The 13,764-nt window shown below is 35.4% G+C and overlaps 1 pseudogene; it reads right to left on the bottom strand.

Annotated features, from left to right (window-relative positions):
- Nucleotides 1-1,164: 1,164 nt before the first annotated feature.
- Nucleotides 1,165-11,905, bottom strand: LOC113500495 (annotated as a pseudogene).
- Nucleotides 11,906-13,764: the final 1,859 nt, after the last annotated feature.

Consider the following 13,764-nt stretch of genomic DNA (forward strand, 5'->3'; position numbering starts at 1 on the left):
TTATAATAGTAATGTAAAAGATTATTATTTATATAACTAATCTAAAATTAATAAACTTTGTGCAATTTTGTCTAAAATAAAATTTATCTAAAACTAATTTCAAAAGAGTCTCAAACATTCTTATTACATTACTTGTAGCAAGATGTGATTTCGCATACCTTATCCGAATACAATTTATAATCGATTCTTATATTTCAATAGAAATAGGTATCGATTAAAAATACTTCGATCTTAAGTCAACCCATAGCGTATCACGTAATTTGCAAAGACACTCCAACACAGTTTTTTGCGACATCACTATCAAAGCGCAAATTTGTCTTTGTTTAAAGATTGAACAAAGACAAATTGACTGATTGGTTGATTGTGATAGCGTTATCTAAAAATGTGCTATTGCATTGTTTTGTTCTTACGCGTTAGGTAAGAGCTTTCGTTGGGTAATTCCGCTGCCGTTTTTGAAAATATTCGGATAAAACCACTCAAAACGTCAAATGTTATCAATTGATAACATTGAGTTTCCTTCTTCTTACACAATTCATATTCACTTATCTACTATCTACTTTGTGCAATTTTATAAAATTAAAAACTAAAACTAATCTTTAAAAATGTATAAGTCACTTAAGTACCTAGTAGTACCTACAATATATTATTATGTGATTAAATACTATTTTTTAGGTCGTATTGTAAAGTATATTAAAAATAATTATTTTCTACTTCTATAAATTCAATTCCTATAAATATTAACTTATTTATAAGTTTAATTAAAAACTAATTTGAATAACTTAACTCGATTCGATCGACTTAATTCTAAATTTAAATTTATAAAATAATCGTTAGCGTAAGATATGGAAATCTGTTTATAATTAGTTATATCTTTTATTCCTCTTAATTATTATTCAAAACTTATATCAAACAAGATTTTAGAAGTACCCAAGTAAATTTCTAAATATCCTAGTTTCACCCTGTCTTCTTCTCGACTGTAATCATTGGAACTAAAAACGTCTGCTTACAAAATGTTAACCTTTCCATAATTAGCAACAGATTCCCATATCAACTAGCCTAAAACCGAAACTTAATTTTAAGCTGTTAAGAGCCAAACCTCACTCAATTTCAAAATCGCCGTTAAGACTCATGCTATCCCCTATCAATTTGAGGTACAAAGTATACTTTTGGAACATCTTAAAATTTAGTCCTGATTATTGAGCTAATGGTTAAAGAAAGTGACCATGAGTGATAGTATGAGAGCAGCGAAGCTCAGCATGAGGGTAGGCGCGTGGTTCTCATCGATCCATTCGTAGACCTCGTTGAGGCTCTGCGCGTCCCACACCAGGTTAGTGCTCACCTGCAGCAGCGCGCGGTCCGCCGCGTCCTGCGACCCGTCCAAGTTGTTGTTCTGGGATTGGATCCACACACGGAACTGGGGAAAAAAATGGCTATGAGATAAACTCTCCACACCCGACCGTCATTGTTACGGTAAACCAAGATCTTTAAATATTGCAAAAAAGTCTCAGATGTTAATGTGTCTTATATCTTGAAGCGCATCCTGTGTGGATACTTGCTGCAGCAGAGATCGAAGGATGATTTTAGGTAGCCTAGCAGCACCTTCTTGTCAGTATTATATTGAAGCAGTCAGAACAGTAAAATAGAAATGTAGAATACTCACATCTGTACTTAAGTCGGCATTAGCCATATTGTCTGCTAGAACAAATATTACTTCTTCAAGCTTTGCAGCTCCACCGTACCTGAAATTAATAATTAGTTTAGAATGAAACTCATAACAAAAATAAACTATGATTATTAAGCCGCCTGCGATTAAAATTTATTTGTTCATTTATTTTATTATCACACTAATCTACCATTACAGGTTACTTAACCTAATGCGGTAGCTAGGACTAAACAAAGGTCTAAGTATTTATGTGAACTAGGGTTTCAAAGATTGAATTATTATGCACATAGTTGGAGGTCTAAATTCCAGCAACTGTTTTAATATGTAATTTTCTGATAATTCTGATATGCATAGGCAATAATTTAGCCTGATACACATGCCCATAATTGCTCCTCCTGGAATTGCTTGTTGCTTCATCCACTTATCTCCTAGATATGAAATCCTTACTATTTACGATTCCCACGTTTCAAATTTCTGTCATTCCGCGATACGATAAAATAAACTCACATATTCCTGATTTCATTGGTCCTTCTGGATATGAACTCAAGGGCAATCCGAGCGTTTTCATAACTGCTCTCTGCTACTGCTATAAAGATCTTCACTCGCTCCTCGGTTAGGTAAGGACTGTTAGCTGCTATAGTTTCTTCGAGTAACCTGAAATTATGTTTTTAATTTAGTACCTTGGTAATAGACCCTGATATGATTTTAGGTTAATTAGGAGTAAGCAACATGATTCGTATCAGAATATTTTTTTTTGTAATATAGATAGACAGACTTAAAAAATATTCTTCCTTGGACTGTATATTCTTCCAATAATTTTCCTTTTTAGAAAAAAGAAGGCATTTCCAGAAGATCTTGGACCTGGTGCAAACGTCTTGGTTCAGGCACTTGATTGCTTAATAAAGTCTTGGTAGGTATTATTAAAATAATTACCTATTAACATAGTCACCGTCCCGCGAGCAAGCAAGAGATTCCAATATAACAACTCGCTCGTATTGACTGATGTCGGTTTCCAGATGTTTTACGAGCGCATCGATTGCTTCTTGACCGGCTTCTTTGACCATAGTACAGTACACCGCCGGTCGGATGTCGTGAGGGATAGCAGTGTTCCTAAAATCAAAATAAAACTTTCTGTTCAGGAAATAAATTATACATCTTGCAAAAAAGACTCTGGACAAACATTCGTGGATCACACAAACGCTTGTCCTACGCAGGGATCAAACCACAAGGCTATCCGTGCAGCCAGAAAGTTATAAATTCATTATTAAAATCATCCAGATATTTTATGCTTACACATTGTTGTCAGAATCGTAGAACATGTCAACGGCGGCTGCAATACAAGGCTGGTAGTTGGCCTTGCAGGCATGCTCCATAACTAGGCCTCGAGTGAGCGAGTCCATCACTGGTTCTGAGAGGCTCAATTTAGGACTGAATCCGAGCTCATTTTCGACAGCGCCGATTGTTCGTCGGACCATTCGCTGAAAACAGAATGCACGTTAACTTTGCAGAAGATATTTTATTTTGAATTTTTGGTGATCGGCATTGCTTGGCAAAAGATAATATATATTTGATACTAATACTTTTTTCCTGCCGAATACCTAAAGTGAGCAAAAAATGACCTATGATTTTTTTTTCAGTCATTACTTTCCCACTGCAGGGCAAAGGCCTCCCTTAGATTCTTCCACTCTGTCCGGTCTATTGCTTTTGCCATCCACTGTTTGTGGTACGCATCCAGTTCGTCGCGCCATCTCATTCGAGGCCGTCCTCGTCGCCGTTTTATGTTTGATGGGACCAAGAGGGTACAGACTTTGGCCCAGGAGTTATCGGGCAAGCGACAAACGTGGCCTGCCTATCCCATTTTAAATGGGCAGCATTCCTATGAATTACTTGAGTATTTTTCAACGTACCAAATATATATCAGGATCTAAATCTTCATCTTCAGTCACCATGGCTACTAGTCGTTTTCTGAGGAATTCCATATTTCTAACGAAAGCCTTCCACGCTGGGTAGTTGGTTTCATGTTGCATAGTCAATACAAGATTGAAAGCAATTTCGTAGGTCAGACGTCGGCCTCTAGCCAGATTAAGAGCATCGTCTACCAGCTGGAAAAACAAAATAATAATAAGATTATTAACATGAACAAGTTGGATTTAAATAAAGTAATAAGAATTGATAAGGAGAATTCTTAAAGTACTTCTGTCACTAAAGGTAAGACGCTTCACAACTCATACGTTTACTATCTTTTACGGCATCCTGTTTTAAGAGCTAATAGTCTAAGCAGACCATTTTTGTCCATTTTTTTCAAACAGACCATTTTTAGTGCTAACGTCGGTGACAACAAATACGATTTTCAAAATTAGAGTGACTGTATAAAACCGTGTAAGTAATAAAATGAAACTTACTGTTCCGCGGTTAAGTGGATGAATGTCTTCCCTTTGATCTGGATCGTCTAGAACTTCAGTGAGTGTTTCCCAAAGTTCAGGATCATAGTTCACTCTATAGTAACCTGAAAAGTATGAAACAAAGTTTTATGACGTCATTATCAGTAGGTGCCATCTTTGTCTACTTTTTATCTAAGCATTTGAATCCTTAAGCTCTTGGAATTGAATCCAAATTGTAAGAGAACTCACCTTGACCCTGTATATTGAAGAGAACCCAATCTTCCTCATCTAGATCCATGTCTATAGTGTCAGTGCCACCCAAAGTACCAGATGGGTACATAGTGTCTACGAAATTAGGGTTTACGCTTGTGGTAAATGTGATCGGTATATCATAGCTGACAGGCGTCTGGCTTGCAAATCCGAATCGTTCCTGCAGAGAAAAGGGATCAAAACAAATGTACTTATTTGCCTTGTTTTAGATTGTAAGCCTTTATTTAGGTAAATGGTAATTTTTAATTCCATTTTTACTCCACTTAGATATTTTTACTTCTTAGCTTAAATGGGCACGATTTATTTTTCCGAGATCTATATTCAATAATGAGAACTTATACCAAGTGATTTGATTTTTACCTACCTGTGATACAAATACTCCTCCTCTTCGCAGTAAAACGTTCAATACAGGGGTATCCATTGTTTTTAATCCATGGAGTGAGCGTGTCCTTTATATATTCATGATCGTTACCTCCGGCTGCCAGCAGTAACTGTTCATGGAGTCTATGAAATCATCGCTGTCAATTGGCTGGAAAGCTCTGCGGAAAAATAATGAAATTTATTGTTTCTACTAGGTTTCATTGTTATACCAAAATTATCATGCACATTTCATCTGAATAATCCCACGTATAAGGAAACGTACGTATTTTCCTTTTTCATGTCATCCAAAGTCAGTTATTCCCGTAAACAAATTTTATCGCTTGTCAACTGTTATGTCTATATCAAATTTATCATAACTTATCATACCGTCATTCTTAAGTTTATTGATCACACTGCTTGTGAATGCTGCTTATACGCAATACTGATATATTTGACATACTGGATCTAGGTAACGTATTAGGTATGAATTAAAAAAGAACTGAATTATTGGAGTCTGCAAAGTCGAGCTGATCAACTCAAACGGTGAACCAAAAGCTATTAGGAACACTGGCCCCTATCAGGCGCCACAAAACAACTAGATGAGGAATACGTACGATAAATAGAATGACAAAAACGGGACTCTCGATTGCTCATTCATGACAGTGGGAAAATAATTGCTAAAACGGTGACAAAACTTACCCAGTGTTCAATCTTGCTCTCGCACCTAAATGTACAAAGTCATTATCTGCGTCCCCCAATAAGAGTCTGAACATCCTTAGTATAGCAGGGGCCTTGTACTTCAAGAGCCCATGTATGTGATCCCTGATGACATCTTCATTAAATATGTTCGCTGGTTCTAATATCCGCGCTGAACTGTACGCGTCGAGGAGCAGACTCTCCTGAATGATTTCAGTCACGAATAGTGTGTGAGCGTCCAGGACTGACACAACGGTGCTCGTGCCATCTGATTGGAACTGAAATATCAAGTTACGTTGTAAATTTAGAAGTAGCTCCTCCAAACCAGCAGGTAAGCTTATTTCAATAACTGATGATGATGGTGATATTCTCTCAGGTTTGAAGTTTATTTAAATTACCTCTTTGTAGGCTTCCCAGCCGGCGTAAGTCGCTAGACCGGACAAAACCCACTCATGAGCCCAGTTCCGGGGATATATGACCCCTCCAAACCATTGCCTGGCCATCGCCTCCGCTATCTTTGGGAACGCTAAGCTTCTCTGTCTAATGGAACAGTCTTCTGTCATCATAATGTATGGTTCCCTGTAAAAGAGTAATATTGTGATGCAATATTACTTTGGTACTTAGGTATTTAGCCATAACGGTTCATAACCGCCCGGTGACAAAGTGACGGTAGGTCAGATAGTGGCGCCTCAATTATAAGGTACCGTTTTACCCTGTGGATACGAAATACTATAGTGTATCAAAATCATAAAATATCAATGTCACGGATCGACATAGCGATGTAATTTGAAGAGAGCAAGTTTGATTAGGTCGCAACTAAGTAATAAAATATTCAAGTACGAACCAAATGCCAACAGTCGACAGAGAGTTCCAATCCTTGGAGACGTCAGGTAATGCCAAAATATTCATGTTGCCATTTTGATCTGCTATTATATCGACGAACGATCTGTTAGTCCAAGCGTTTAAGAAGTTGTAGTAGGAGTTGATGGCTACTGACGGTTGTGACATTTGCCAGTAAGACCTGGTCTAGCAAATAATGGTGCATTCTGTATTGGTGTGTTGATAATGGCAAGGTTATGTGCCACCATGCCCCACAGGTGTGGAGGTGATTCCAAAGTTCTGAATGTATCACTGAAATAATAAAATTTTGTTAAGACAAAATGTTGCTTAATAAAATATAATATAAGATCATATCCAAAAAGTGTTGATTAATTCGAATTAACAAGCGTAATTATATTTGAATTTTATTTTTTGCTGAACCCTGCTTGCTTATTCATTTTACTCACTCAGAATTATCCTCCAAGGCTGAATTTGATACTATATGTTGGTAGTTCAAATTTTTGAAGGTAACTTAAATTTGGCCGTTAGTGTAGGTTCATCCATGCAGGGAAATACTCGTCTTGCGTATATCGGGTGAAGATTCATTCCTACATATGTCCTGAAACAAACAATCAAAAATGAGTCAAGAAATAACAGTAAAAAGATGAATGAAACTGTTTTATAAAAAAAAAAGTTTTAAAAGGAAATAAATAAACAAAAATCAAGACATTTTATAAAGTTTACGTTTGACAACCATTGAGCCTGAGAAAAATAAAAATATTATCAACCCCCTTATGGAATCTGAATGGACTTGATGAGTTACTTTCCTAATCTCAATTTAGAATAAAACTAGCGAGTATAATACGTAATCTCGACACACAAAATATCGATGAATGCTAATACGTTACAGCGAAAGACCGTGTCTGCGAAGCTACTACACTTGAAAGCACGTTACCGCGATAGATCTTCACTGCGTTTTTATAATGTTAAATTAATTGGTACAAAACTATAAATGAAATAAATAATTCGTAGGGATTACTTTTTGAATAATTTGTCCCGGAGAATCGTGAAAAGATGTGCCTAAAAAAAGTGTTCCGTATATGCCTACTGTATAAAAAATAAATGTACATAAATGTACTAAAAAGGAGAAGTCATTTTTCCCTAAGAATCATTTGTTTCATTTATAGTACTGTACCAATTAATTTAACATCATTAACACGTGCAACCAAGGTCATTAGAATCGCAGTGAAGATCTATCGCGGTAACGTGCTTCCAAGTGTAGTGGCTTCGCAGACACGGTCTTTCGCTGTAACGTGCATCGCAGTTTTGTAGCATCGTATTAGCATTCATCGATATTTTGCGTGTCAAGATTACGTATTCTACTCAAAACTAGCTGATCTGACTTAATTTTGTCAGGCTAATTGGAGAATCAAAACCTTACAGAGCACCACCTGCAGCCCTTTAAGAGGAATTCAGTTACACACACGTACGCATGTAGAAAAAAAATACCTTTTAGTTTTGATTTGTGCTTAAGTATACAACAGCAACATTCAGAATAATTGTGATTACCAACTCTGGGTTATGTATTTTAAGATTTATTTATTTATTTGCAGTATTTATCAATATAACTTTAGATAGCCAGAAACCATGCCTAGTTAATAACACAAACTTATTACTATGAATTTCGCGAGACTTTAATCCAAACCCAAAACCGTTTTAGAAAACATCACGCAAACGTCAAACCAGACATGTTTATATTGATACTCTTTTTATCTATTTTGGCTTATCTTATGTTTTCTTTATTTGATGTAACTTACTGAAATTTATGAAATTTTCTGTAAATAAAATAGTCTGCTTACTCGTTATCGTATTCCCCACGAAACAATCCGAGTCCATGCTTCGCTAATTGTCCACTAAACTCGATAATCACCTTATACGATGTGAAAGGAACATCAGGGGATATTTTCAACTGGACTCCAGACTTACTGAATTTCGTTTTCTTTAGGTCTGCTCCAGGTAACAAGGCGACTTCTACATTATTTATAACGATATCTTTAGCATGGAATATCAAATCATTTTCTCTCGTCGCTTGTGATACCAAAACATCTATTATAGCTCGGCCTTTGAACGAGTTGCCATCGAAGGTTAGGTCAATAGCGTATTCTGTCGCTTCTTGTCCAGGTCTCACATTGTTTCTCATTGCGATAGCTCGAGCTTTGTTTACAGTCGCAGCAGCTGTCATGTCTACTTCATTTTTTGTTTTTAAGGCATCGTCACAATCCTCCTCAACGTCTTCCTGATTTTCAGTTAGTAGCGAGTTTACAGCACTTTTGTATACGGTTTCAGACGTACGAAGAAAGAGGTCTGAGTTTAAGGGTAACGATTTCGCAGACACGTTAACTATCACTAAACATGAGATAAAGAAGCACTTCCACTTAAAACTAGTCCAGGCCATATTTATTTGCTTTAATGTTACTCGCAATCTCTTCTGTCGCGTCGTATCACTGCACCGTCTTGGTTAAAATGGGTCGTTATAGAAGACATGTGGAATTATAATCGTATAGCATCTTATAAGATAGGAGAGGATTGTCGATAATGTCATAACTAGGTTTAAGCAGATAAAGATGAAGACGGCATTTGATTCTTGTTGGAATTTATCGTGTACGTGCGTTTGTGCATTTTAACATATTGGGAGATATTTTTCTTCGACTCATGTACAGGATGATTATAATTTTATTCTGCTGGTTACGTTTTTTTATGTGTAGAAAATACAATATCGATAAGTTTCTAATTATTTTCAGTGGATTTGAAACTAAACTAACTTTCAAAGTGACTTTTCATCAGTGACTATTAGGCAATATTTAGTTAACAATACACGTAAGACAAGTCAGGGATCGATAACAGAAAATTTTCTACTTTGTCAGTTCTATAAAAAAAGCTTTTGACAGGCCGTAAAAAATAACCAAAATGTGGCAAACAACATACTCCTGATTCAATTTGAAGTGAAATACAATTTTAGACAATTTGATCTTTATTTAATCTCACTTCGAAAATTGCATCGAGTAACTAACTTGTTGCAAATCCTAACGTGTATTGCTTTTATGATTTAAGAAAATAGGTTTCATTTAAGTTTTTTATCTATTAATTTTATTTATTAATTTGTTCACTTATTTCAGTTAACGAAAACAATTATGCATTTGAGGTTAAAGGGCCGCCGCCTCTAAAGCTATATCATCGCAGTTGAAGAAGAGAGATGCCTATTTGGTATGAGCTCTGACCCACTTCTGCAGCAGCACCATTTTTTCATAACTAATAACTACAACTAAGTTATTACTTAACTAAGCAAAGTTAACTGGGCTAAGTTAAGTTTTCCTGATTGCAATAATTTCAGAATGTACCAAACCTGCACACGTTTCAATTAAAAAAAAAGACAATTAATACGTCCCCTCCTACCCAAAAGTAATTTTGCAGTTAGACATAGATCAAAAGGTTTTAAATTGAAGAACAAAAAGGGAAATAACCTATTTTTATCTGAGTATTTGTTACAATGAAACAAACACTCAGGAATGTTTCACGTTTTTTGATTGACACTATCACGAAATATTTATGAAATCGATAAACTTTTAAGAGGTTTTTATCTAAGCGATAACATACATCATCTGTGCCTAAAACCACTAGTTTCAGATCAACTGTTAAAGAAGAAACATTTATAATAAAAAATATTACTTGATTCCTGCTTTTCTTATTTAATTAATCATCAATCACCGGAGGGCCTGCCGCCACCTCTTATAGTTACTGATATGTAATTTAATTTAAATTATATTAATTTAATCGTTTGTTCGAAAAATAACATACAATAAAATTTCTAATAGTTCAGGATTATCGCCATTTAACTTTAAATTTTCGTTGTTTGATACAATAAGTATGAGATTTGCGTCAGCAAATTATATGCTGTTATCACTTCCAACTTAATGATTCACATAGCTTAAAAAAATGGTCGAATATTTGATTTAAAGGTAACTAACTTCATTTATCCAACGGCGCTTATCCAGTTTCGTATTGTGATAGTAACCATGTAATTTTTTATAATAATCGTCAATCAAAACTATTATCACACATTTTAAGCTGACTTAAACATCAATACTAATTTAATGCTTTTATTTAAAACACTTTGAGCCACTTACGACCTTCAGTAATGAACAATCCGCTTTTTAAAATGATCACAAACTTACAAAGATTACATACATAAATTTTAGTTTTCATAGCATTTCATTGTATGACAAGACTTATCTTATTTCGTGATTCATCATAATACTGATAGGTACATCTTCAAGATGACAGTATAGCTTTTTATCAACGCTGACACATGCAAGCTTGTCGCTTAGCTAAGGAAGCTTTAACACCGTTATATTTTACAGGGATTAAACGACGAACTGTATTAATTGAAGTCTGGTATAGATCACCAAGCCAAACTCAATGTGCGCGACGTGTCGCAGGTTTTATCAACCCGAAGACAAGTATGTGTGTGAACCACGAACGCTGGAGGATTTGCGCGACACAAGGATTGAATTTCTTAAAGCGTGCGGATTGTATAAAAATCAACTCAACTTGTAAAAATGAATAAAACGTTCAGCATGGATTATGTATCATGCATCTTAAATGCATGATATCTCTTCATTTTATCTATAGTTGAAAATGATAACAATTGGCCTTCGACGGCTAAAAGATTTCCGTTGCTTTTTTTCCAACGGCCTGAGTCATAAAAATATTTAAAGGTACTTGTAAATGCAAGAGATGCATATGTTACTTCTTTCCAATAATTTATGCATTTGCAGGATTTCATAAGACAATACTGATTATAAAGACTTAAAATTAGGTTGATTTTACAAAAAAGCAAAATAATGGACATCATCGCATTTATATATCCACAATAGTAACATCTCCTGGGCTTATGCTTATAAATCATTTTGAATTGTATTAAATACTATAAGGACGTTGATCAGGTTCGAAATTTGTCAAACGTAACACGCGATGTGTTTTACGATCTTGGGATAGTACCTAGCTGATATTCTAATTGTTACATTAAAAAAGTATACTTACTCAGTTCCATAGCGTCCTGCGTACAGTCCAGTGCCTGCCGGTTGCAAATCTCCGCTATATTCAATAAAGAATCTGAATTGGTTTGAATTAACTCCAGGTTCTATTTCTAAAATATCATCGTCATTCACCCCAAATGATGCTACTGCCATCTGATGAGTGCCTTGGCCGAATGTAAACAAGACTTCCTTAATGTCCAGGTCACCAACATAAAAAGCACATCAGAATCTCTGGCAGCCGTAGTTAAAGCCAATACATCTACTTCAAGTCTTCCAGTAAACGTGCCATCCGCCACATTAGGCGTTAACTCCACTCTAAAGTCAGTGTATGCCATTCCATCGCCAATGGTGTTTCTCATAAAAGAGTTGGTAGAATTTCTCGTTGCATTAACCACTTCGAACGTTTCTTGTGATACAATTTCTGGTAACACGACATCTTCTATTCTTAATATTTCATTAACGTCTATAGGTTTTTGCTGAAACTGTCACTATTGTAATTATAAACAAACACTCGAGTACATTATAAGCACCCATTTCGCCGACACAATTTATTGGGACTTCTCATCGAAATTACGCAAATGCGTTTACGTCGATGAACTACGGCTAACTGATCTGATTTAAGTTTCTAAGAGATTGGGTTTTCATTCGCTGTATGGACAGAACATCACCCGAGATAACATTGCAGATCTGTACACTGCTTGCCATATTTACTTTGATACCAAATCTATTTTTTGATCGTGACATATTTATCTCAACGTCAACGTGATGCTCACTGCGATCCACATTTTTATAAACGTGAAATACCTTTTTAAAATTTCAGTTTAGATAGCACAAAAAATTGTATGCATAAAATTTATCTATATATTATGGCGACATACTAATAGGTCCATTCGGTTTGGTATACCGTAGCTTTTTTTTCTATAATACAATACAAGTGCCTAATTAATTTCACTTACGCGTTTGAATTTAACTGCTGTGTGCTTATGGTAAATAAAAATGAAATTTACGTTTAACCGTTTGTGTACCTAAAACGAAATTTATTAGTAGCTTCAAAAGACTGAAAAAAAAACTGTGTTTCCCTCACTTGCACCTCAAGTGTACCTAGCCAAATATCATGTATCTGATAATCGCCTCTCTTGTGTAATGCCATAAGATAAGAGTGGACTGTAACGGAATCGATAGCCGGTGGAGTTTTTGATATTTCAAGTTTTCAAGTGCTTAAGCTGAATAGATAAATAAGATATTTGAAGAAAGATATAGTCTTAAAACATTTCGTATCACGGTGTACTTTGTAGAGGAAGTATTACAATTGTCGCAAATAGTATGGCTTCTTTTTTAAACGGGACTCCCGCACTAAGAAATTTTATCCTTGTGTCGCGGGGGGTTCACAAACATCCAAATCACATGCACAAAGACACCCAGTCTAAGGACAAGCATTCTCGGATCACACAAATGCTTGATCTATGCGGGTTCGAACCCGCGACAAGTCGCGCTCAGTGGGTTTAGCGTGGTGACATCAACCACTCGGCTATCCGTGCAGTCCAGTTATAGAGAGGATATTTTTTCGGTTTTTTTTTTATTAACAACCATTAGGTCCAAATACAAGAGAGTTTTGTAACGATGTAACTGAATTTAGTTTAAAAAGATGGTGTGATGTTCTATTTTAAATAACCATAAGAAAATAAAGCACAATTTTGTAAAAACGTATTTATTAAAAATATCAATCGTTTGTACTAAAATTATTGTACATTTTATAAATTATTTAAGATTACCAATTATTGTCTCCAAAGGCACTTGAACTCAATATTTATCCTCTTCAATCTGTCCATGATCTTAGAACTTACAACTGCAGTATTGTAACGAAAATTTCGTTCAACAATTTAAAACCAATAACTTATTATCATGGTATAATTATGACCCCTTTAAAGGAGATATTAAAGTATTTATTAAAACCGAATTCCCCAAACAAGGAAATCCCTTTGTTCATGATGTAACTTAAGAACGACTTAAAAAGTTACACTCAACAACTTCAAGAAGAAAATAAAATGTTTTACACCTCTTACTGAACACAGCGAGTATTTATTTACAAATACAGTTATATGTATATAATACAACTACAAATTCAGGAACAATAAAGTTCTTAACAGGTCTTAATTTAATAGTTGAAGATTGTAACGAAAGCGGAAATGAGGACGATTAAGCTTGAGACGAGCATCGGTGCTCCGCTGCTACCGTAGTTGCTTCTGAGCCAGGCTTCGACAACAGCCGCGTTTATCTTTAGTCCACGTGACGGAAGCTGCGATGTTCTCATTGATGCCAGCAATTGCAGCTATCTCGCCAGCAGAGAAAATGTCCTCGTAGCGTTTTTCGAAATCACGGACCTGTGGAATGATGAAACAAATGAGTAACATGAAGCGGAACGTTAAGAAAAGTTCTAATTCAAGCATTATGCGCCAAAAGAACGTGTATCTTGATTGGA

The sequence above is a fragment of the Trichoplusia ni genome, chromosome 14 (assembly GCF_003590095.1).
Source record: "Trichoplusia ni isolate ovarian cell line Hi5 chromosome 14, tn1, whole genome shotgun sequence".
Lineage (NCBI taxonomy): Eukaryota > Metazoa > Arthropoda > Insecta > Lepidoptera > Noctuidae > Trichoplusia > Trichoplusia ni.